We start from the raw sequence: 26,209 nt of genomic DNA on the forward strand, positions 1-26,209 counted from the left end.
TCCTTAAAATGCCAAGAACAATCTGCTGGAACTAAATTTCAATAAGGGGCAGGATTTACCTCAAGGCCATGTTCACCTGCAACCTGCTGATAAATCTGTTAAAAAACAAAACAGAAAAATATTTTTTTTAAAAAATCAGACCATTGTAGCCACAATCCCTCATACTGGGCAAAAGATACCAAAATCTGTTCTTTTCTTAGCTTTACCTATATCACTTTATAACTCTTGAGCAAGTTATTAACATAATCTTTGGTTTCCCCACCTTAACAAAGGGGAAAGAGAATATGTAAAACCACCACAGAATCCTGGTGTAAAGTAACACGGGTTTAATAATTCAAAATCCTCAGAATTTAAGGCACCTTTATTAGATGAGATTGTAAAGCTGGTTAGAGACTTGGATACAAAATGACACTGGTTTCTGGTAAAATTAAATTGCCTTTTATTTGGAAAAGTGTATGTTTAATAATTGACTTCCTGCTTATTCAAACAATATGCAATCACTTGTACACATGCAATAAAGTAATTTCTGAAGCATGTGCTTGGTCATCAATTTGCCCTTCTCATCCTCCAAAATGTGTTAAAATCTTACGTGGCTCACACAGTGGCAGCTGCCCCCAGCACAATTCACCATGATGTGGCATTCTGTAAATGAGACTAGGCTGGTCTCTATCCAAGGTTTAGCTACCAGAAGACTACCTGGGGCTACCCTGGTGGCACAGTGGTTAAGAATCCGCCTGCCAATGCAGGGGACAAGGGTTCGAGCCCTGGTCTGGGAAGATCCCACGTGCCGTGGAGCAACTGAGCCCGTGCGCAACTACTGAGCCCGCGTGCCACTATTACTGAAGCTTGCGCACCTAGAGCCTGTGCTCCTCAACAAGAGAACCCACCGCAATGAGAAGCCCATGCACCACAACAGAGTAGCCCCCACTCGCCGCAACTAGAGAAAGCCTGCATGCAGCAATGAAGACTCAATGCAGCCAAAAGTTAATTAATTAATTAAAAAAAAAAAAGACTTCCTGGACCCTATGAAGACTGTACTACAGGAAAGGTCCTCTCCTCCACTTTCCTAACCAACTTCTCCAACTTCTAGTCACCTTCCTATCAATTAGAGTAAGATTCTCATGGGTTCACTATGTCTTTCTTCACCCTGACTCATCTATAAATTCACTACTCCTATTTTCTATAGTAAGACAATAGAAAGTGTATAACTGCTGTTGGTAGATAAGTAGGTCTTGAATTCAGTTTGCAAACAAGACCTGTTCTATCTACCTTTTCATTTAGGAGGCTAAAAGCAGAGTCAGCTTGACTTCAAGGACTCTAATTTCTTAGTCTCCAGAAGAACATGACAAGTCCAGCTTTTAAAACACTGTCCTCTAGCATGTCAAGATATTGAGGGAATAGTAATCTATTACTTTTATAACTTCAATCTTTAAGAGATTTGAACTCTTGCATATGCTTGCTTCATGGCAACCAACGCTTAATGAATCTAAATGCAAGGTAACAGTTTGTGGGCTTCCCTGGTGGCACAGTGGTTGAGAAACCACCTGTCAATGAAAGGACACGGGTTTGAGCCCTGGTCCGGGAAAATCCCACATGCCATGGAGCAACTAAGCCCGTGCGCCACAACTACTGAGCCCGCGCTCTAGAGCCCGTGAGCCACAACTACTAAGACTGCGTGCCTAGAGCCCGTGCTCCGCAACAAGAGAAGCCACCACAATGAGAAGCCCGCGCAGTGCAACAAAAGGTAGCCCCCTGCTCGCCACAGCTGGAGAAAGCCCGCGTGCAGTGAAGACCCAACACAGCCAAAAAATAATAATAATAATAACAGTTTGTGATTTGGAAAGATTGCACCCAGTCAGCATCTTTTCTGTCAGTTAGGAAGTCTCCTGGAAGGAGCGTAACCATGAGTTGGGCACAGCTATGCCCCAAGTTAGTAAAATGTCCCAAATATTTTAGAAATGCTACTGAACAGGGGCTAGTTCATGTCTTTCTACTTCAGGGCTTGTTTTCTGCTATTCCCCAATCCCAGAAAAAAATTAAGCCCAACTAATTAATTGCTTTTTCTTCATTTTTCCCCACACATTGATAGATTCAGGTTTTTCTGCTCTATTTCCACCTCACTCAAATCCTGGTAGAATTAAACTATCATTTATTTGAGTTATGCAAATTCAACTAAACAGTTTGCAGCTGATTAAAACAACATGCAGTCATTCAGACATAACCGATAAAAATGTTTTTATACAATGAACTTGGATTCTAACCTTGCTGTCTCCCCTGTGCTCATTCCTAAGCCTAAATGTGGGTCTCTTCTTTGAAAGCAGCTTACGACAAGTCCTTATATTCAAATAGATTGGACTGGAGACAAGAATATAATCCATTCACTGGGAAAGAATCCAACCAACATAGCTGAGATTTCCCAGCTATGCATTTAAACAAAGCAGGAACTTACTTTTTACAAATGGATTTACTCAGTACACACATCACTTCTTGGTAAAGCCATCCTATTATTCGGCCACACAGAAAGATTTCTACCCTCTGACTTCCCTTCATATCCCAAATACCCATCCAATTAAGGGGGAGGGGGCAGTGAGAGAGAAGGAAAACAAGAGAAGCACGATCCAAAAATAAGGAAAAGAGCTCTGGAAAAGACACTTGATAGTGTCTTTTATACAATTTATAAACCAGCCACAGATTCCTGGGAACCTGGAATGAACACCACCCCCACCCCCAGCTCCTTGCCCACCCAAGTAATGCCTGTATAAAAGTTACTTCTTAGAAGCACTGCTTAATTCCTCCCTCTCCCAGGCTAAGTTCCACATACTCACCTCCTTCAGAATACTTAAGTGGCTATACTGCCACCATGACCTGTGTCTACTCCGCTTGACAGTAAGCAAATCAAAGGCAGGAACTGTGCCTTCATAATCTCTGAATGATCAGAATATGGAAACAACAGTGTTCTGCTTTCAAAGAGCTCATATATCTGAAAAGAAAAGGAGACATCAAATTGTCTTCCAAATTAAAAGAAAAGCCTCTTTATTAGAAAGTAGCTTTCAAATCTGTGTGTTCTGGTAGGAGCAGGGGGAGTACTTCTCAACCTTTCTTCTGTTCCAATACACCTGATGGATCTAAAACATAATCCCATTAGTTAGCAGTGCGCCATGGTGACTTCTAATATGGGCAGAATGGGAGGGGCTTAGAAGAATCTAGGGGGTGGGGAAGATGTGTGTGACCTAGAAAGCTCCTCCCCATGACTGCAAGAGACCTTTGACATGTTTAATATTATAGTTTTGACTACTCTTAATTAAGAAAGCCCAAAGGTCTACAATATGTTTACTTAAAATGCTCTGAAACATAAATTTGGTTCATATCCTCTGGAGGCTGGTGAGTGGAAGCTACCCCCTTGGCCCTGAGCTTGACAGATGTTCTGATATCACAGCAGAACAGACTCTGGCTCTCTGCTGGTCTTAGAATCTAAGACTTTGATGGAGGAAGTTATATGCCGTTGAGGTAATGAAAAATTTAGGGACTTACAAAGATCACAGGCGATTCCTTCTCAAATGTTGTGTCCTTTTTTTTTTTTAATACTTTTTTTTTTTTTTTTTGGCTATGCAGCACGGCCTGTGAGATCTTAGTCCCTCGACCAGGGATCAAACCCGTGCCCCCTGCAGTGGAAGCATGGGGCCCTAACCACTGGACAGCCAGGAAATTCCTTTAAGTGTCTTTAAAAAACCATTTTATGTCCTCACAAGTGATACAAAGTAACAATTACAGTAGCTCAATGCCAAACAACAGCTCCACTCCCCGAGACAACCTTGGCCAAATTTATGTAATACCCGCGGGGTGAAAAATCAGAAGGAGGCACTCCTCATTACTGAAATCTCATCCTTTCCTAAAAAGTTGATGGCTGGCTAGAATTTTCAGGTGGGATCCTATGTTTCACTACTTTAAAGCAGAAAAATATGTTCCCAGCCCTTCAGAGAACTTCAAGCCAATTTCCCCAAAATAACCACATATAACTGTCAAAGATTTCTGCAAAAGAGAAGGCGTTTTAAACACCAATTACCTACTTATGTAATAACTATGAACTCAGCATCATTCCAGTAGAAATTACAGAAATATAAGACTGTCCCTGTTATTCCTTTTTTTTTTTTTTTTTTGCGGTACGCGGGCCTCTCACCACTGTGGCCTCTCCCGTTGCAGAGCACAGGCTCCCGACGCACAGGCTCAGCGGCCATGGCTCACGGGCCTAGCCGCTCCGCGGCATGTGGGATCTTCCCGGACCGGGGCACGAACCCGTGTCCCCTGCATCGGCAGGCGGACTCTCAACCACTGCGCCACCAGGGAAGCCCCTTGTTATTCCATTTTTAAGGTGATACCTCTGCTTATGTCACAATCACTTGCTACAGCAATCATCTAAAATTTTTTTGAAACATTTGTATAGAGCAGTTATTCTTAAAAGTCTGGTCCCTGTGAGGGCCCCTGAGATCCTTTCACTCTAACAACAGAATGTGTGCTTGTATATTCATGTGTTTAAAGACACCTCTCAGTTTTTAATTTCTAATACCATAAATATTGATATATATATATAACACACATAAATGAGAGCTCTTTGGAATCCTCAATAATTTGTAAGGGAGTCCTGAGAGCAAAAAGTTTGAAAGTAATTTATATAGAGTAACAGTGGGTCCCTCACAATGAACATCTAGTTGAATGAGTTTCTCAGTGGAAAGACTTCCCCTGTGTGATGCTAACAGTTTTCAATATTTGCTAATGTTCAGGTTGTTTTCTAGACCTCTTAGGCTTTCCCACGTTCCTACAAGACATTTCCACCTAATAATATGGAAAAGATGAGAGAGACAACGCACAATACTTTTAAACAGCACGAGCACTAAGTGCAGTATTACTTATGCAGACAGGTGAGGTGTGACTGCAATGCCCTCTACAGCATCTGCCCTGGACTTGCGGGCAACTTACGAGTTCTTTATTGCTAGTTTCTGATCCAGACAGTGTTTTGAGTAAACACTTCCACAAATTGTTACAGTAAATATTCATAGTGAGAACTCAAATAATAAACAGTTAGTGATAAGTCTTCCAAGGTGAGCATATACCTATGAACACCAGGCCTTTCTGTGTAAAGGTATGTAAGAGGTACGCAAAGTTTCATCTTCACGTTTTGTTACTACACATACGTTCCTGAATAGGAAATGATAGATGCACCTACATCTATAGAGTATCTAAAATGTAAATAAATGACAGTTCTAACTCCTGACACATAGTGACTTTGCCTTTGATGGATTCATACTGCACCTAAATGTACACCACCACCCTCTTCATTCCTGCTCACTTCCCCCCAAAAAGACTTGTTCAGCAATCCAAAGAGATGGTATGGTGTGGAGGAAAGAATTCTGGGTTGGAAATGAAGAAATGTCACTTCTAGTCCCATCTCTATCACTAACAACCTGTGTTACTTTCAGCCTGTCTCCTCTCAAAGACTGAGCTTCAATTTAAGATGAAAGGAGGGGGGACTTCCCTGGTGGTGCAGTGGTTGGGAATCAGCCTGTCGGTGCGGTGGACGCGGGTTCGAGCCCTGGTCCGGGAAGACCCCACATGCCGCGGGGCAGCTGGGCCCGTGCGCCACAGCTACTGAGCCTGCTCTCCGGAGCCTGTGAGCCACAACTACTGAAGCCCGCGGGCCTGGAGCCGATGCTCCGCAGCGAGAGGCCGCTGCACTGAGTAGCCCACGCACCGCAGGGAGGAGTGGCCCCCGCTCGCGCAACTAGAGAGAGCTCGTGCACAGCAGGAAGGACCTAATGCAGCCAAAAACAAAAAAATAAATAAATTAAAAAAAAAAAGATGAAAGAAGAGGTATGGTTCCACCTCTAATACCAAGTGACTCTGCTGGCCGATTCAGGAAGCTTAAAAATTACCAACTGTGAGTGTACTTTTTCAAATTAATGCAACAGGCGCTGCTGCCTCAAGCAGGAATCATCGATTATGAAAGTCTGGGTTTGTACAGACCTTCACGTTGCATACCTTACTCAACACAGGATAGCGACCATGGGAAATTTCACCTACTGAATTTTTCTCTTAAACTGCATTCTGAGTGTGGATTTCTCCCTTTCACATCTATCCCCACGACAGCTCCGTGAGCTACCAAGCTCGTTTTTCAGACGAGGTCCAGAAAGCGGAGGACAATGACTTAGTAATGAGACCTAGGTCGCCGGTGGCGCTGACACGGCGACAGATACACCGACCCTCACCTCTACTCCGGTTCCCCTCCGCGTCTCCTGAAGCCCGACACTCCAGCCAGCCTGCCTACAAGGACGCTGCTGACATCCGCCTCGCCGGGTGGCCGGAGATCGGCCTTACTTTACGTGACAGAAGATGCCTGCTCTCGGGTGTCCGATCTCGGTGGCAACGCCTTTCTTCTTCCGGCGGAAAAGAGCTCTTTCCGCTTTCCGGGGCGCCGGGAGGAAGTCCCGCCCCACGCAGTAGCGTTGGGTGGAGCGTCGCGTCTAGGCACCGTGCGGAGGCGCGGAGAGAGCTAAGTGGTTGACGCTTTCTGGGAGGGCTGCTGTACGCCCGGTAGGGTGGTCTAGAGCAGCTAGGGACGCGGGTTGGGGGAGGGGTGTGTTTGTTGCTGGGTCCACGGCCGGAGAGGCCCGGGAGTCGTTCAGTGGGGCTTCAGAGAGCGGGTTGGAGACTCCATCTATTCAGAAAACAACCCACTTCTCCCACGGGGATCCTCCGGGGAATCGAGGCCCACTACCCCCCACAACTGCCCGTGTTTCTGGCCTTGCTCCACTTGCCCCTTGCTGTATTTAGTTTCTTACTGTCTTTCGTTTATCTGTGTAGCCCCATATCTTGCCGCAATAATGGCTACCATTTGCTGAACGTTGGCTGTGCATCTCACAGCAGTAGCTCATAAGCGCCTGGTAATTCTTGATTAGTAGGACTGTTGAAGCTCACTGATTCCTTTACCACCGCCGGGATTGAGCGCCTACGTAGTCCTGGGCTGGTCTATGGATATGGCAGTCTTTGGGTTGGGAAGGTAAATTAGAAATTTAAATTGCTGTTGTCTTAGTTTCCTAGGGCTGTCATAACGGAGTGACACCCATTGGGTGCCTTAAAACAACAGGTATTTATTTTCTCACAGTTCTGGAGGCTGGAAGTCCGAAATAAAGGTGTCAGCAGAATCATGTTTCCTCTGAGACTAGGTAAAACGCTTCCTTGCCCCTTCTTAGTTTCTGGTGCTGTCCAGCAATCCTTGGTGTTCTTTGGCTTGTACCTGCCTTCCTCCAGTCTCTTAACTCTTTTCGCATGTTGTGGTCTGTGTCTCATCTCTTAAAAGAACACTAGTCCCGTTGGATAAAGGGCCCATCCTACTCCAGTATGACCTGATCTTAACTAACTACATCTGCAATGACACTATTTCCAGATAAAGTCACATTCTAAGGTCCAGGAAGGACATGAATAGGGTGGGAGTGGGGGGAATGTGACACTGTACAACCCAGTATAGCTGTCAAAGAGCTTAAGAAGTAGGCAAGCCAAACGCTGACGATAAATAGCTGTAGTACAAGTGAATTCAAATATAATTTCATTGGATCTGAGAACTTTTCATGGACATTTGGTCTATCCCCTTGATAGGTGGGTATGATTTGGATGTGCCATCATAGACCATCATAGACAGCATGCTAGACAGACAGACATCACAGACAAGCACAGGTTGGAATGTAAAAAGAAGTTAGGTTAAAGCAGGAGGGATCTTGAATACAGGCTGGAGTTGGAGTCTGTTTTGTATATAAAATGAATAAATTGAGTGCAGGGGAGTTGTGATTTGAAGATTAATTAACAGCTTGGACCAGACTTACTTTGTGTTACTTATTCCAGTTTAAGAAGTCGTATACCCTATCCTCTGAGCATATCCTGTGCTTTTTCATCCTGGTGTCCCTGATCATGCTGTCCTTTATTCCTGGAATGCTACTTTCAAGCTGCATGATTTTTGCTTGTTGATTTTTTTTTGTCATGGAAATTGTGGTGTGAAATGAGGTGGGGGAGGAGAGTTGTTCAACTTTAAAACATTTTTTTAAATTGAAGTATAGTTGACTTACAATGTTCTGTTAGTTTCAGGTGTACAGCAAAGTGATTAATATATATATTCATGTATTCTTTTTCAGATTCTTTTCCACTGTAGGTTATTACAAGATATTGAATATAGTTCTCTGTGCTATACAGTAGGTTCTTGTTGTTTACCTATTTTATATGTAGTAGCAGTGTGTATGTTAATCCCAACCTCCTAATGTATCCTTCCCCCCCTTTCCCCTTTGGTAATCATAAATTTGTTTTCTATGTCTGTGTGTATTTCTCTTGTAAATAAGTTCATTTGTATCAGTTTTTTAGATTCCACATATAAGTGATATCATATAATATTTGTCTTTCTCTGTCAGACTGACTTCACTTAGTATGATAATCTCTAAGTCTATCCATGTTGCTGCCACACATGACGTTATTTCATTCTTTTTTATGGCTGAGTAATATTCCATAGGTATATATGTGTGTGTGTGTGTGTGTGTGTGTGTGTATATATATATATATATATATATATATGCCACATCTTCTTTATCCATTCATCTGTCAACGGGCATTTAGGTTGCTTCCATGTCTTGGCTATTATAAATAGTGCTGCTGTGAACATTGGGGTGCATGTTTCTTTTAGAATCGGAGTTTTTGACTTTTCCAGATATATGCCCAGGAGTGGGATTGCTGGATCATATGGTAACTCTATTTTTAGTTTTTTAAGGAACCTCCAGACTGTTCTCCATAGTGGCTGCACCAATTTACATTCCCACCAACAGTATAGGAGGGTTCCCTTTTCTCCATACCCTCTCCAGCATTTATGATTTGTAGACTTTTTGGTGATGGCCATTCTGACCTATGTGAAGTGATACCTCATTGTAGTTCAACTTATTTTGTATTGTTAGCATCCCCCTGATAGAAAAACCTGATAAATACAGCACAAGGGGAAGAAAAAAAAAATGCTAGAGACCAAACTCACATAGATACAAAGCTCTAAAGTAAAATATTAGCAAATTCAATCTTGCACTTCATTTGGAACAAGAAAGCACTTATGAAATGATTTAATATTAGAAAATCTGGGACTTCCCTGGTGGTCCAGTGGTTATGACTCTGTCTTCCAATGCAGGAGGCATGGGTTTGATCCCTGGTCGGGGAACTAAGATCCCACATGCCGCAGGGTGCGGCCAAAAACTGAAAACAACAAGAAAAAGAAAGAAAAGAAAACCTGTTGCTATAAGTCATTTGTATAGTTTAGAGGTTTAAAAACTGATCATCTCTACTGATAAAATGTTTTCTGAAAAAAATTCAGTATCTACTTAAAACACTTTCAGCAAAATGGGAATGGATAAATAACAGTTGATAAAAGGCACCATAAATCTATAGTAAATATTGTACAGAACGATGAAACATTAGAGAAATTCCCATTAAAGTCAGGGAAAAATGGATACCCGCTTTCACTGCTAATTTCAACATGGTGTTAGATTTTCTAGCCAACGCAACAAAACAAGAAAAAGATAAAAAAGATTAGGAAGGGCTTCCCTGGTGGCGCATTGGTTGAGAGTCCGCCTGCCGATGGAGAGACACGGGTTCGTGCCCCGGTCCAGGAAGATCCCACATGCCGCAGAGCGGCTGGGCCCGTGAGCCATGGCCGCTGAGCCTGTGTGTCCGGAGCCTGTGCTCCGCAACGGGAGAGGCTACAACAGTGAGAGGCCCGCGTACCACAAAAAAAAAAAAAAAAAAAAAAAAAGATTAGGAAAGGAAGAAGCAAAAATATTATTTTCAGATGATGTGATTTTCTCTCTAGAAAATGCAGGAGAATGAAATGACAAACTGTTAGAACTAGTTAAATGGTTCAGCAAAGTGGCTAAATCAACATATAAAAACTTAAAATTTTCTTATATACCAGTAATAAAATAGAAAAAAAGGAACCTATCAGAATACACTGAGCAAAAGATGTACAAGAATTTTATGGGAAATATGAAATATTATTGAAAGACATGAAAGACCTAAGTAAATGGAGGTTTTCATGTTCCAGGATGAGAAAATTCAGTGTATTAAAGATAAAAGTTTATGACAAAAATTTTTGAAACAGTGCCTGTCGAAATACTGATAGGCTCTTCAAATGACTTTATTTGGTCAAAGTATATTATTCTTTGATACACTCCTAAGTGTCATTTATTGATATTTTATTTAGAATATATCTCATTAGTGAGATTGGTATGTAGGTTTTTTTGGTACTATGTTAATTGTATGTTGGTATTTAAAATTATATGAGATCCCTTAAAATAAATTAGGGAGCATTTCACATTTTTCTATGGTCTGAAATAATTTAAGTAACTTTAGAATTATCTGCTCTTTTAAGACTGAATAGAGAACTTGGTTGTGAGACTATGTTACATGAAGCATTATTATATGTGAATTTTAAACAAGGTTTCTACTCTCTTCTATGATAATTGAATTATTCACCTTTTCTACGTTTTCTGGATCAATTATAATTTGCTTGGAAGTCATCCATTTCCAGAAGGTTTTTCAAATTAGTTGTCATTGTGTTAGACATAGAATTCTTCTATGATTTAAAAAATCTGTTCTGCACATGTGGTTGTTTACTTTTCTCATTTCTAACCTTACATAATTTTGCTTTCTTTTTTTCTAAGTCAGGCTCACAAGGGATTTGTCTATTTTGTTGAACTTGTCAAAGAACCAGCTTTGGAGTTTGTTTTTCTGCTGTTCTATTTTTCAATTTTAGTTTTTGTGATAATTCTTCGTCCTACTCTCTTTTGTTGTTCTTTTCTAACTTCTAAATATGGATCTAAGATTCTTTATTTTTTTCTAAGTGCCTTCATTTTTAATCTTTTGTTTTTTGTTTTTGTTGTTGTTGTTTTTTATATGTATTTATTTATTTTGGCTGCTCTTAGTTGTGGCATGCTGACTCTTAGTTGTGTCACGTATGTGGGATCTAGTTCCCTGACCAGGGCTTGAACCTGGGCCCCCTGCATTGGGAGCATGGAGTCTTACCCATTGGACCACCAGGGAAGTCCCTTTAATCTTTTGTTTTTAATGAAGACATCTTAAGGCCATAAATGTGCCTCTGAATACAGCTTGTGTTGTGTTCTATAGCTTTTAGTTTAAAGTATTCTCTTTTTCATTCTTCTTTACATATGTTGTAATTTTGCTTGTAATTTTCTCTTTGATCCAAGGTTTATCGAGGACTTGGTATCATTAAAAAAAATTTTTTTTCAATCATCTTTTTATTTTTTCTAGTTTTATTATGATCAGAGAATTAGGTTCTGTACTTTTTAAATTAAGATTTTCTTCTTTGTCAAGAACATAGTCAACGTTTACATATTCCATGGACATTTAAAATGTGCATATTTTCTACTTATATTTGGAAAATTCTGTGTTTCTATTACATCAGGTGTACTGGTTTTAGTATTCAAATTTATTGATTGCAGAATTCAATTCTCTGATATATTTCCTAGATCAGTCTAATTCTAAAAGAGGTGTGATTGAAAATTCCAACTTAAATGTATCTTAAACTAGTTTTTCTTGCATTTCCAAAAGGTAGGTTTATGTATTCAATTGCTATGTCTTTGGTTTGTACAGGACTATGACTACTCTATCCTGTTTGTAAATTGTGCCTTTTATAAATTAATTTTTATCCTATTTAGTGCTTTCAATTTATATCTAACCAATATACCCTTATCTGAGGTTAATGTTACTGTTCCTTCTTGCTTCTCTTTACCTCTGTCTGATTTCTCATGGCTTACCTCTTTATTTTCAGTCTTTCATTTTACTTTGTTTCACTTCTAGTAAAAAAAAATTATAGATATAACAAATGAGCAATTTGAATTTTCTTTTTCACCTAGAGAGTTAAGCTGCCATGCAGAAGCCAGCTATTGTGATGAGCAGATCATCAGATCCATGGTGGCTTAGAGCTGGGATACTTTTCTGTTGCAAAAAGAAATTTATATTAAGATAAACAGTAGTTTACAGTTTAGCTTGTGATATCGCTATATTGTAAAATATCATTAAGTACAAAAAATAGCCTAGAAATATAGCCATCAAAATCTTGACAACAGACTTCTCAGGCTGCTCAGTAATAAAAAACAAATGCACTGTTGTTAGGATTATTTACATGCTATATGGAATTGACCAAGGACCAAAAGCCTGTCATCTCCTTAGCTAGAAACAGTGTACCAATGTTCACAACCCCCTCCCCTTTATCTCAATACATTTGGTAGCTTGATGCTATTAAAAAACACCCAGCTAACTCCTTTTAGGTATATTTCTGAAAGGAAAAGGGAGATCAAGAAATGTCTCAGGTAGAACAGCCAAATCAAACAAAATTGCTAACCAGTCAGGACTTCCTTGTGACTCCAACAGCTGCACATGTGTGTCCTCTAGTGCTAGGTAAATGAGCAGGACTGCAGGAGCATGGGTACTCCTGATAAAGTGACTGGACATCTTTTTCTTCTTCTTCTTGAGTGGCTGTTGCCCACTGTGAACTCTCACAGTAAACTAATCAGCCCCCTGCATTCTATTCCTTTGCAATTGTCCACATAAATGGACACATCTAGACTCACTCACAGATGCTATGACCCCTGAAGACAAAAATCTGGCTTTTTAAAAAAAAACTCTATACCCTCCATATCACTTAGCTTTGAAAAGCCATCACCCAGACATTGTTGCTGAATTTGAAAGGACAGAGAGTTATATGAAGAAAACTTGTTGAAAGTCCTGAAAAACAAAAAGGAAGGCTTAAATGATGGAAAGGCGCATCAAGGCCTTGAACATGAGGATTCAATACTATAAAGATGTGATTTCTCCTGAAGATACTGCAATATTTTTTCTATCAATTACTCTCATTTTATCAGTTACTCTCATTACGCTCGTATCAATTTTCCAGGAGAACATTTCACACTTTCCCCTGTCTCTTCAGAACTCTCCCCACCTCCTTGATTTCTTATTGATAATATAGAAGCAATCAGGAGATAACTCCACACTCTCAGTCCTCCCTCTGCCCCCATTTGCCTACCTTCCCAAATCTGTCCCATATAGTCTCTCCCGTTAGTATGGATCAGTCTGGGCTCTTATTTACACCCAGTCCCTCCATCTGTGAACTAGATTCCGTCTCCTCTCAACCACTCAAGGAGACTGTGATCCTGCCATTATTCCTCTCTTCTCTGAATTGTCCACTTTTCCCTTTCTACTGGGTGATTCCTGTTAGTTTACAGATAGATTATAATAACTGCTGTCATTTACAAAGATATCCCTCCCTTGACCCAATATCCTATTGCAGCCCCTACTCCATTTCTCTGCTTTCATTTACAGCAATAACTCCTTGAAATTATAGTTCATTGTCTTTATTTTCTCATCTTCTATTGTCTTTAACCCCCTCCCATCTGATTTTCATCCCCACCATAGAAAACCATTCTTGTTATGCCTCCCATATTCTCTTTTTTGTTGTTGTTTTTTAATTATTTATTTATTTTTGGCTGCATTGGGTCTCCGTTGCTGCGCATAGGCTTTCTCTAGTTGCGGCGAGCAGGGGCTACTCTTCATTGCGGTGCACGGGTTTCTTATTGCGGTGGCTTCTCTTGTTGCGGAGCACGGGCTCTAGGCGTGCGGACTTCAGTAGTTGTAGCACACGGGCTCAGTAGTTGTGGTGCACGAGCTTAGTTGCTCCGTGGCATATGGGATCTTCCCAGACCAGGGCTTGAACACGTGTCCCCTGCATTGACAGGCAGATTCTTAACCACTGTGCCACAAGGGAAGTCCGGCTCCCGTAATCTCTTAATCTTGACATTGAAAAATGTCACAGACAATTCATGGTCTTCATCTTATTCCTTTTCCCAGCAGCATTTGAAACAGCTAATCTCTCTCCCACTTCCTGACATTCTCTTCAGTTGTTCCCAGGGCACCACACTCTCCTCGTTTTTCTCCTACCTTGCTGGCTGCCCTTTCTCAGTTTCCTTTGCTTAATTCTCCTCCTCCTTTTCCTCCCAACCCTTAATCTTAGAATACCCCAGGGTACAGTCCTTTTTCCTTTCTACACTGACATTCCAGTTGGTTTCCTCCCATGTAATGACTTTAATTGTCTCTATTTTAGTGCACCTCAAATTAACTCTTTAGTCTTGGCAGTTCCCTAGAACTTCACACTCATACATCCAGACATTAACCTCACTTCTCTGATTGACAGTTTTTTTTTTTTTGATTGACAGTTTTTTAAAAAAAATATTTATTTAGTCTTAGTTGCGGCTCGTGGGCTCCTTAGTTGCAGCGGGCAGGCTTCTTAGTTGCGGCTCGAGGGCTCCTTAGTTGCAGCACATGGACTCCTTAGTTGTGGCATACGAACTCTTAGTTGCGGCATGCACGTGGGATCTAGGTCCCTGACCAGGGGTTGAACCTGGGCCCCCTGCATTGGGGAGTGTGGAGTCTTAACCACTGTACCACTGGGGAAGTCCCTCTGATTGATGTTTAATACATATCTCAAGCTTATCAGGTCTAAAATTAAACTCTTGACTTCCACCACTCTCAAACCTGCTCTTCCCATAGTATTCCTCATCTTATGATACCAGCATTCACCCAGTCACTCAGTCCAGAAACTTTGGAGTCATCTTTGATGCCTCTTTTTTCAGACACGTTCTACACCAAACCTATCAGCAAATGAGTTCTACTTTAAAATATATATACTGAATCTGATCACTTTTTTCCCCCAATATAATTACCAACCTAGTCCTAGCTACCAACATCTTTGCCTGGATTGCTGGCTGAGCATCCTAACTGGACTCTCTGTTTCTACCCTCATCTCTCTCTACCACACAGAAACCAGAATAATCCTATTGAATCACCAGTCACTCTCCTGTCCCAAACTGCCCAGTGACTATTCATCACACTTTAAAATAAAATCCTGTGTCCCTACCATGGGCTGCAAGGTCCAATGAGATCTCTGCCCCAGTCTGCTTCTCCAACTCATCTCCTACTACTGTCCCCTTTGCTCTCACCACTTCAGCCATTCTAGCTTTCTTATTCCTCAAATATGCCAACTGTGTTCCTACCTCAGTGCCTTTGTACTTGCTATTCTCTCTGCCTGGAACTACCACCCCCTAAAATGTATGTGACTTGCCCCTCACTTCATTCTGAGGTAGGGTTACCAGATACAATACAGGATGCTCAGTTACATTTGAATTTCAGATAAACAATAATTACTTAGTATGTATGTTTTTTGTTTTTTTTTTTTAACCGGTACGCGGGCCTCTCACTGTTGTGGCCTCTCCCATTGCGGAGCACAGACTCAGCGGCCATGGCTCACGGGCCCAGCCGCTCTGCAGCATGTGGGATCTTCCCGGACCGGGGCACGAACCCGCGTCCCCTGCATTGGCAGGCGGACTCCCAACCACTGCGCCACCAGGGAAGCCCAGTACGTATGTTTTGAATATTTGTTATCTGAAGTTCAAATCTCACTGGGTGTCTTGTATTTTTATTTGCTAAATCTGCCTTTTCTGGAGCTTTTATTGTTTTAGTTCATGGAAGGGGTTGCCCGTTCCTGGCACCTCCCTCAGTCTCAGCTTTCCCACTGGCACAAGCCTGTGCCTCAGGTGTGAAACCACAATCCCTGAGGCATATATTGGGTTCAGTTACTTTGTGGATCACAGGGCTTCAATTCTCATTGTTGTAGCCTCTTTATTTAGGGCACCTGAATATTCTCTCTGAGCAGGACCTTATGGGGCTTTCCCCCATAAGGGGGGACAGACACCCCCCCTCGCCGTGTATTCCAGCTGCCCCTTGTTTGTAGAAAAACTTTAGCCTCCTACACCTTCCCCAAGTTCCAAAAAATAAATTTAATCAGAGAAGTGAGAAAATGCAGAAACAAAAGAAAACAGTCAAGCAGACAAAATAATAATAGTTTAGCCATTAAACAAAGTCAAGGACCTTTAGTTCTTCCTCAAGGTCTATAGATAATATTCTGAGCCAAATCCTTTGAGCTGTTTTGCAAATACTGAAACCCCCACCAGGTGGAAGAAGTTAACTGTATGCTGAACACAAGCACGTAGGCCCCAGACCGGTTGGAACCAGAAGGTTGATGATGTTGACTCCCAATTACCTCACCATCAACCAATCAGAAGAATGTCCACAATTGATCACGCACCCCGCAACCCCCCTCCCTCACCCTGTGTTTAAAAACCTTTCCCTGAAAGCCATCGGTGAGTTTGGGTCTTTTGAGCATTAGCTACCTGGATACCTTGCTTGGTGCCCTGCAATAAATGCTGCATTTTTCCTTCATCGCAATCTGGTGTGATAGATTGGCTTTACTGCATTCCGGCGAGCAGATCCAAGTTTGGTTTGGTAACATATACATTATATATACATACACACATACATACACACATTTTTTTTTTTTGCGGTACGTGGGCCGCCCACTATTGTGGCCTCTCCTGTTGCGGAGCAACAGGCTCCGGACGCGCAGGCTTAGCAGCCATGGCTCACGGACGCAGCTGCTCCGCGGCATGTGGGATCTTCCCGGACCGGGGCATGAACCCGTGTCCCCTGCATCGGCAGGCGGACTCTCAACCACTGCGCCACCAGGGAAGCCCCACACATGTTTTAATATATATTTATTTACATTTATATAAAATAAAAGCAGTCGGAATATATATATATATATATATATATATATATATATATATATATATATATATATATAGGAAGCAATCAGGATAGAGAGGGAGAGAGAGAGAACCAACTCTCTCTACATTTAAAGCCTCCTGCTTTCAGGCCGAACTAGTGTTTAGTTTTGGGTTTTTTTTTTTTTACTCTATTACTTTTTTAAAAAAATTATTTGTTTTTGGCTGCGCTGGGTCTTCATTGCTGTGCGCGGGCTTTCTCTAGTTGCGGTGAGTGGGCGGGGTGCAGGCTTCTCATTGCAGTGGCTTCTCTTGTTGCAGAGCACAGGCTCTAGGTGCGCAGGCTTCAGTAGTTGTGGCACGTGGGCTCAGTAGTTGTGGCATGTGGGCTCTAGAGCACAGGCTCAGTAGTTGTGGCACACGGGCTTAGTTGTTTCACGGCACGGCATGTGGGATCTTCCAGGACCCGGACTCGAACCCGTGTACCCTGCATTGGCAGGTGGATTCTTAACCACTGTGCCACCAGGGAAGCCCTGTTTTTTTTTTTTAATATTTATGTATTTATTTACTTATTTGGCTGCACCAGCTCTTAGTTGCCACATGTGGGATATTTTTAGTTGTGGCACGTGGGATCTTTATTTGTGGCATGCAAGACCTTTAGTTGTGGCATGTGGTCTCTTAGTTGTGGCATGTGGGATCTAGTTCCCTGACCAGGGATCGAACCCGGGCCCCCTGCATTGAGAGAGTGGAGTCTTAGCCCCTGGACCACCAGGGAAGCCCCTAGTTTTTAAAAAGTATTGTATCTAGCATATCAGTATGTATGAAAATGGAGATTTCATTTCCACATGAGTTCATCCTGCCATCTTGTCCCATAGTTGACAGTTAATTGATAATACATCTCCCCACTGCCACTCATTCCATCTCTATTTCTATGTCTATTTCTATGTCTATCCTTCAAAGTTCATTGAACTTTGATGTGTGTCATCCGTCTCCATCTCTCCTCTGCATAACCTTGTTAAGATTACATATACTGATTAATGACACCGAGGTCTAAATGTACAGGCAGCCCCTCACATCATGTTTATGATTTCACAGTTTACTTTGGCAAAAACAGTTTAGCATATAGCTGGAATTGTATTCTAAGGAGTCACAAGGAAATTTGCGTGGAGTCATGGATTTTCCAATGGTAAAGATTATGTTCCTTCTTTATATATTTCAGGTGTCCTGGGAAAGAACTTTGTAATGATGAAATAAAATCCATATTTTATGGCAAGATGAGAATAATTTAAACATAAAATTTTTCTTTGCCCATTTGGGCATCCTCTCTTCCCTTTAGTGTGTGTTATGCATCTACATTAACCAGACCCCCTTAGGAGATAACATTCCTCCTTAATCTTGCAAGGGGTCACAATGACCCATGACCCACTGCTCACTTTGTATGTGTACATCTGGATTGTGTAAACTGTAAATTATACATCATTTGATGTATAACCCCCTTTGTCTCAAAAACTTATATAACTGTGCTTTGACCTCTAACAGGTGGAAGAGTCCTCAGAGATTTCTCAAAGACTCTCAGGTTATAATCTTCAAGTTGACTGGAATAAAATTTTCCATTTCTTTCTTAGTACACCTCCCTTTCTTCCTCCTCTGTAACTCCTAGAATTTCGGAGTCGTGAAAGAAACCTTAGCATCAAGGTCGAAAGTCTTGCTTTACAGATAGCAAAACAGAAAAGCAGAGTGTTGTTATCTCTACTGTCTTACCTGCGTGAGCTTCGTGGAAACTCCCATCATTTCGTCATCTGTACACTTTAGTCAGTGTTTGGACTCTGATTTCTCTCAATGCTAAGCTGAATCTGAGAGCAAGAGCGACACCTTGACGAGAAGAGGAGGTGATAACAGGTTTCCCGTGTGACAAATACAGAGGACAACTCCTGGATGCTTGGTGTGTGATGGTTTTTAAATCAATTCGACACCTGTGTAAACATAAGGGCGTTAGGGAGACAAGAGAAAGGAGACCCACTTTGACAGCAGGTGCTGCCAGTACATTGGAAGAGCATTCTTGGGTGAATCACTTAAATGCGTGATGTTAAAGAAAGGGATGTACAATTCTCGGCAAGTGCCTCCTCCTGCCTCACCTCACCTGGAGAGTAATAATGCTGCAGTGAACATTGGGGAACATGTATCTTTTCTAATTAGTGTTTTCTTTTTCTTCAGATAAATACCCTGCTAGATCATATGGTAGTTCTATTTTTAGTTTTTTTGAGGAACCTCCATACTGTTCTCCATAGTGACTGCACTAATTTAACATTCCCACCAACAGTGCATGAGGGTTCCCTTTTCTCCACATCCTCGCCAACACTTGTCTCTTGTCTTTCTAGCAGGCGTGAGGTGGTATCTCACTGTGGTCTTGATTTGCATTTCCATGGAGATTCGTGATGTTGAGCATCTTTTCATGTGTCTGTTGGACATCTGTATGTCGTCTTTGGAAAAATGTCTATTCAGGTTCTCTGTCCATTTTTTAATCAGGTTTTTTTGATTTGATGTGTATGAGTTCTTTGTATATTTTGGATATTAACCCCTTATCAGATATATCATTTGCAAATATCTTCTCCCATTCTATTGATTTAATTTCAGCACTAGTTTTAACTTTCAGGAGGTTTTGTCCTCTGTTACTCTTTCATAACATCCTGTTACTGTTTTAAGGGTGCAGTTTTCTCACTCCGTGTGTGTCTGTGTGCATGTGTGTTCGCATATGCATGCATGTTCTCTCCTGTTCCCTGAATTGTTGTTTCAGTCTTTATATTGGAAGCTTCTTCAGCTGTCTGGGGGAATCTTGACTGTGCATATTTAAGAATGAGCTAGCTATGAGCTCTCTGTACTTCAGTGAGATGTGTCATTGGGCCAAGATGATGGGACAGGAATGCTGACATTCTGAATGGAAGAAGGCATGGTATTTTCTATGGAGCCATCAAATTTATTTAGTGAATAATGTTTCATTGTTACCATTAACAATGGTAAAATCTGAGAGGTAATATCCAAAATTATATGTTTTTATTTCTTTAGACATCTCTGTATTTTCTGAATTTTTAACAATTAGTGTGTTTTTAATAACCAGAATATATATAAATCTATTTTTGAAGTGATGACTGTCTGTATACATAAAATTTTGTGTATGTCTTGACTTCTCTAAGCCAAGTGCCCATATTTAAATTATTTGTTCAGGAGAATACATTATTTGAAGTTTTAAATCCATATTTTTACATTTTCTCTCCAGAAAGAATGCAAATATATATTTACCAGCAGTATTTGACAGTACTAGTTTCCTAGACCCTATTGGAGCCAAGGAATGATAGGTCTTCACTCATTTTTTTCCTTGTTAGCCAATTAGATAGGTTATCACTTCTGGTGCTTTCTACAAGGCACACCTCATATGAATAGCACTCAAGGAGTTAACCTTTTCAAACTGTTATTTGTACACTCTCCAAAGTTTTTCTTTGCTTTTAACTCTTTCTATGCCAACTTTTTTTTTTTTTGTCTGTCTGGTTTATTTTCTTATGAGTAGTTATCAAAAGAACCACTTAAATGTTTGGAGCCCTTCTTTTCTGAGTCCATAAAAATCTGACAACTAAAACAAATTCCTGAATTCATCAGATTTCAAAATGATTTTTCCTCTGGTTGAGTCAGTATAGGGAGGGAATTAGGAGTTCAGGACTTCAAGTCAGACTGCCTGAGCTCAAATCCTAGCTGTACAACAACATCTGTAACCTTAGTCTAGTTAATGAACTAGACTCATTTCCCTCATCTATGTAATAAGGACTATGTGAAACTATCCATATAAACATGTGACACAGTGCTGGTACATAAAAAACTCTTAAGTTATGTTTATTACTATCATTGCGACAATTATAAGAAGGAATACTCCTGGATAGGTATAATGCTATGGACTGAATTGTGCCCCCCCCCGATTTATATATGAAGCCGTAACCCTCAATATGATGGTATTTGGAGGTGGGGTCTTTGGGAGATAATTAGGTTTAGATGAGATCATGAAAGTGGGGCCCTCATGATGGGATTAGTGCCCTTATAAGAAGAGAAACCAAAGAGTTCTCCCCCCACCCCCCTAATGTTATGAAATAGCAAGACGACAGTCGTCTAAAAGCCAGGAAGAGAGCCCCCAGCAGGCCTCCACTGTGTTGGCACCCTGATCTCAGACTTCTGGTCTTAAATACTGAAAGAAAAAACTGTCAAGCTAGAATTCTTTACCAATTCTATACCTTCTTTCAAAACAAAAGGTATACCAATTCTATACCCTCTTTCAAAAGCAAAAGTGAAGTAAAGACTTTCTCATACCTATTAAAGCTAAAAGAATTCAGCAGCAGCAGACCCTCCCTACAAGAAATATTAAAGGAAGCCATTCAGGCAGGAGGAAAATAGCACCAGATGGAAACCTAGATCTACTCAAAGAAATGAAGCACAACAGCAATGATAATTACATGGATGGGTATATGTAGCAATGATAATTACATGGATGGGTATATGTTTTCTCAAACAGAACAACCTGTTCCTAGGAAGAGCTATTCTGTTCTTATGACACTACATAAGTGAAACAAAGAAAGAGTTAAGATACTATGTTTTTCCAGTTTCTGCTTGGAATTAGATATGGATCATTCCCTCCTGTGGTATAACTCCCTTGACTGAGCAAAAACATCTGGAAAGTCATTTCTGTGACTTTAGCCAACAGTTTGTTAGTCATTATCCATTTCTTCACTAACCTGGAGTGTACATAGCAGTAGGAGGCAGATTGTTTTCTTAATTTGTTTTCAATGTTTCACCTCATTTGTTTCTGTGGTTATGAAATGAACAAATTCTCTCTTCACTCTGAGATACGAAATTTAAAACTTTGGTTCACCAAATGTTTTAAAAATAAAGGTGAATTTGTGAATTGTATAAGTATCAGAATTAAAAGCAAAATTTTCTGCTTAAACTACCACTTAGGAGCAAATAAATTGTGTACGTGTACTATAAGCTCCTTTATTGATCCTAGGTTTGTCTTTTTTGAGATTTTCATAGGCTTCTCCATTTCAGGCTCACATAAGGCTTTATTGCTTACTTTCCAAACTTCAGTTTGGTCGTTTCTCACCTATATGTGTCTTCATTGTATGTTTGAAACATTGAATGTTTCATTTATGGTTACATACAGATAGAAACTCATTATCTTTTGAAGAAACCAATTTATGGCAATAATCTGTGATAAAACACTATTTTAGAGGAAAAGTGGTTCTTATTTGTTACAGCCTGTTTGTTGGTTGGGCAACCAACCAATTTAGCATTCCACTGCAGGCAGGAACCAGCTGTCAGGTGGGGAGAGTAACATAATCCAGAGCAAGGGATAAACAGGTCCACTGTGCTTTTCCTAGGCTGTGGGAAGGGTCAGTTGGTGAAACACCACCATCTTGTCTGGACACTATGAGAGAAGTCCCACCTGGCCACTGGGGAAGATAGGTGATAGACAAGATGGACAAGAAAGACGTTGGTGATGATTTTCCTGATGTGAAGACCTCTAAATGTATTCCCTCAGGATGACCCTGAATAAAGATGAGAGAAGGAGCTTTATCTGTAATGAAGCATTCTCTCAATAGCCTATCAGCCAAACAAACTGCAGTTCCTCCGTATTTACTCCTGGGGTTCAACTGTCAGAACATCAGGAGTCTGGTCTTGATTGTGTCTTTTCAACCTTGAAAAAGACCACTTAAAATCATTCTGTCTATAATGCTTATCTGTACTTGTTTTGAGAGCATCAAATAAATTGTTAGAGCATTTTGAAAGAGTATAAAGTGAACACGAATAAAGAACTAGGGTGGAAGAAACCTTAACTCTCAACCTACTTCAGTTAGGAAAGGAGATTTGAAAGGATGCCTGGGGACAACCCAATTAAAAGGATTCTCAAGTATCAGTTACCTTGATCTCTTTTTATGTCCCCAACTTTTTTTTTGCAGTACGCAGGCCTCTCACTCTTGTGGCCTCTCCCATTGTGGAGCACAGGCTCCGGATGCGCAGGCTCAGCGGCCAGGGCTCACGGGCCCAGCTGCTCCGCGGCATGTGGGATCTTCCCGGACTTGGGCACGAACCCGTGTCCCCTGCATCGGCAGGCGGACTCTCAACCACTGCGCCACCAGGGAAGCCCTATGTCCCCAACTTTTTATTCTGCCTGCTACCACCTTAGTTCACATTCATCTCTTAATTATTCTTGTGCTCTCACCCAGCCACCCCAAAAAACCTGCTTACCCTGTCTCCGTTATCCTTCACACTGACCACTAGTTATTCTCTAAAACTTACCTAATTACAAAATTCCTATGGCTTAGAAACCTTCAGTAGCTCCTCAGGGGACTACAGGATGGATCAAATTCTTTCCACAGTATATGAGGTCTCTTGCAATCTACTTTTCAGGTTTTTTTTTTTTTCTTGGGCTATGTTGGGTCCTCGTTGCTGCGCGCAGGCTTTCTCTAGTTGTGGCGAGTGGGGGCTACTCTTCATTGCGGTGCGCGGGCTTCTCATTGGCGGTGGCTTCTCTCGTTGCAGAGCACGGGCTCTAGAGCGCAGGCTCGGTAGTTGTGGCGCACGGGCTTAGTTGCCCCGCAGCATATGGGATCTTCTCGGACCAGGCCTCGAACCCGTGTTCCCTGCATTGGCAGGCGATTCTTAACCACTGTGCCACCAGGGAAGCCCCTTCAGGGTTGTTTTAAACATTAAGTTTATATAATGTCTGACACATAGAATTCAATATATCTGGTATGGTGAAATAATAACAACAACAGTAGCTGTAGGCTAAAAATTCATTGAAACATTTCCTAGACTGAGGAATATATTAGGTTTCAGTATCTAAAAGAAAATATCTACAGAGAAAGACCATTCTTATAAACCCGAGAAACCACTCTCTTGAAGGCAGCCTTGGTGAATGGAGCAGGAGTCAAGACACATCTTTCACTTTGTTTCCTTCCCTTTTCTCCATGAAGTGCTGATACAGTCCCAGACTGTAACCTCCAAGGGAGGTTGGACCATGCCTTTTATTTGTTTTGCCTTCTACTTCTTTTTCTTCTCCTACTGTACTAGTGAAGGAAACCAGACTATGTCACCTCAAAACATGCCACTTTAGTATATTGATGATTTTGAATTAAAGGCAAGAAGAAATAGTAGGTGTAAGAAGGACACTCTGACCCTCCTTTTCTTTCTGAAAGCAGGAGCTAAAACTCCCATGTGAAAAGTACTTTCCCTGTGCCAGAAGGAAGGAAGACATTCTTGTCATCAGAGATGGGGAATCTGGGGCTGAGAAATCTATACAAACAAACCTTATTAAACTTCCTAGTTTAATCTTGAATTAAACTTATCTTCCTAGTTACATCTTGAATGGAAAAATTTGCTTTTCCTCCTGTGTGATTCTCCTTTACTCTCACACTAGTACCACAGTCACAAAACTTCTGACAACAGACTGTGTGGAATTTTGCCCACAACAAGTAATTCTTTGAAACCAGCTGGGTATCCTACAATTTAACTCAATTCTGACACTATCTAACTGGAGATAGCTTCAGATCCCACAGGTTAAGGGCTTAGTCCCACAAGACTGCCCCCATGTTAGATGCCAACCTCAAGTACTAGGTCCCCAGGTTACCTACAACTTCTGTCTAACTTGGCTATAAATTGGAGCCTCCCACGATCTCCCCTGTCTCCACCTTGGGTTCATTTAGTTTTTAGAATGGCTCATAAAACTCAGGGAAACAGTTTACTTACTACTGTAAAAAATTAATAAACAGAAGGGGGAGCTCTCATGCCCTGTAATGGTAGCTGAGCCCAACAGGAAGAAAGCTGGCTCTTCTTTCCTGGCAAGGGCTCAGCCAGTGAAAAGCCATGGACTCTGTTTACTATAGCCTTCCCAACTTCCTTTTTCTCCCTCCCAATAAAAGCATCCTCCTTCCCTTGCCTTTTGAGAACGTTCATGTGGCTCTCCCAGGATTGCAGACCTTGAATTGAAGTTCTCTGAGGATACTAAATAAACCCATCTTTGCCTGAGAAATATCTGTCAGTCTATTTGTTTCAACACCATTTGTTATAAAAGGATATGATAAAAGATACAGATGAACATCCAGATGAAAAAGATGCATAGGGCAAGGTATATGGGAAGGGGTTCAGAGCTTCCATGCCATCTCTGGGCATGCCACTCTCTCAGCACCTCCATGTATTCACCAACCTATAAGCTCTCTGAACTGTATACTTTGAGGATTTTTAGGGAGGCTTCGTCATGTAGGTATGATGTATCACTAACTCCATTTTCAGCCTCTCTCCCCACTCTGGAGAATGGGAAGTGAGGCTGAAAATTTCAAGCTTCTAATCATGGCTTGATCTTTCTGGTAACCAGCCTCCATCCAGGAGCCCACCCAGAGTCACCTCAGAACAAAAGACACTGCCAGCACCCAAGAAATCCCAAGACATTTAGGAACTGGAGCCAAAGACCAAATATTAGAACAAAAGATGCTCCTAGTGCTCTTATCACATAGGAAATTACAAGGGTTTTAGGAGTTCTCTGCCAGGAACCAGGGGCAGAGATCAATTTATGTATTTACTATTATATCAGACTTCTTCACCATTTACTATCCTGAGCTCAAACCCCTTTGTCTTATCAATTTTTCACAAATTTATTGTTTCTTTGTCTAAAAGGTATAAAAGCTTCCTGCTCTGGTCACTTCTTTGGGTTTTCATTCTCTTGTGAAGGCTCCCATGTACATGTAAAGATTTAATAAAATGTGCACACTTTTCTCCTTTTAATCTGTCCTATGTCCGTTTAATTCTTAGGCCCAGCCAGGGACCCTAAAAGGGTAGAGAATTTTTTCCTCCCCTCTACTAGATAATACCTTCAGTACAATGTTGAATAGAAACAGTAATAGCAGACATCTTTGTCTTGTTCTAATTTTGAAAGCCAGCTGTATTAATTTCTGAAGGCTGCTATAACAAAGTACCACAAACTGGGTGGCTTAAACAATAGAAATTTATTGCCGCACGGTTTTGGAGGCTGGAAGTCTGAGATCAAGGTATCAGCAGGGTTGGTTCCTTCTGAGACTGTGAGGGGAAATCTGTCCCATGCCTCTTTCCTAGCTTCTGGTGGTTTACCGGCAATCTTGGTGTTCCTAGCATTATAGACACATCACCTTAGTCTCTGCCTTCATGTTCAGAGAGCATTCTTTCTGTGTCTGTATCTGCTTCTGTGTCCAAATTTCCTCTTTTTATAAGGACACCAGTTATATTGGATTAGGACTCACCCTGATGACCTATTTATTATTATTACTTTTAAAATTTGGAATGCTTCACGAATTTGCGTGTCATCCTTGCGTGGGGGCCATGCTAATCTTCTCTGTATTGTTCCAATTTTAGTATATGTGCTGCCGAAGCGAGCACTGATGACCTATTATTAATTTAACTAATTACATCTGCAATGACCCTCTTTAAATAAGGTCACATTC

At 41.2% G+C, this 26,209-nt stretch overlaps 2 long non-coding RNA genes and 2 other non-coding genes across 8 annotated transcripts in view; 1 reads left to right on the forward strand and 3 right to left on the reverse strand.

Annotated features, from left to right (window-relative positions):
- LOC116748804 overlaps window positions 1-6,433 on the reverse strand; it is a 30,034-nt gene extending 23,601 nt beyond the window's left edge. For 4 of the 5 annotated variants that reach the window (XR_004348381.1, XR_004348383.1, XR_004348384.1 and 1 more), the window contains exons 1-3: window positions 6,261-6,423; window positions 2,826-2,980; window positions 60-95 (exon numbers count right to left, since the gene is read on the reverse strand). This is a non-coding gene — a long non-coding RNA (uncharacterized LOC116748804). Of the gene's footprint in view, window positions 1-59; window positions 96-2,825; window positions 2,981-6,260 lie in introns of all 5 variants that reach the window. The other variant, XR_004348385.1, reaches the window with a different exon arrangement.
- On the reverse strand, window positions 1,210-1,336 carry LOC116750254. Its single transcript, XR_004348952.1, has one exon.
- A 77-nt stretch (window positions 6,434-6,510) lies between the features above and the next one.
- LOC116748805 lies at window positions 6,511-22,700 on the forward strand. Its single transcript, XR_004348386.1, has 3 exons — window positions 6,511-6,585; window positions 7,157-7,217; window positions 22,118-22,700. It is a non-coding gene; the product is annotated as an uncharacterized LOC116748805 (long non-coding RNA).
- Window positions 22,701-26,037: 3,337 nt separating this feature from the next.
- Window positions 26,038-26,144, reverse strand: LOC116750300. Its single transcript, XR_004348996.1, has one exon. It is a non-coding gene; the product is annotated as a U6 spliceosomal RNA (small nuclear RNA).
- Between the last annotated feature and the right edge of the window lie 65 nt (window positions 26,145-26,209).

The sequence above is a fragment of the Phocoena sinus genome, chromosome 2 (assembly GCF_008692025.1).
Source record: "Phocoena sinus isolate mPhoSin1 chromosome 2, mPhoSin1.pri, whole genome shotgun sequence".
NCBI lineage: Eukaryota > Metazoa > Chordata > Mammalia > Artiodactyla > Phocoenidae > Phocoena > Phocoena sinus.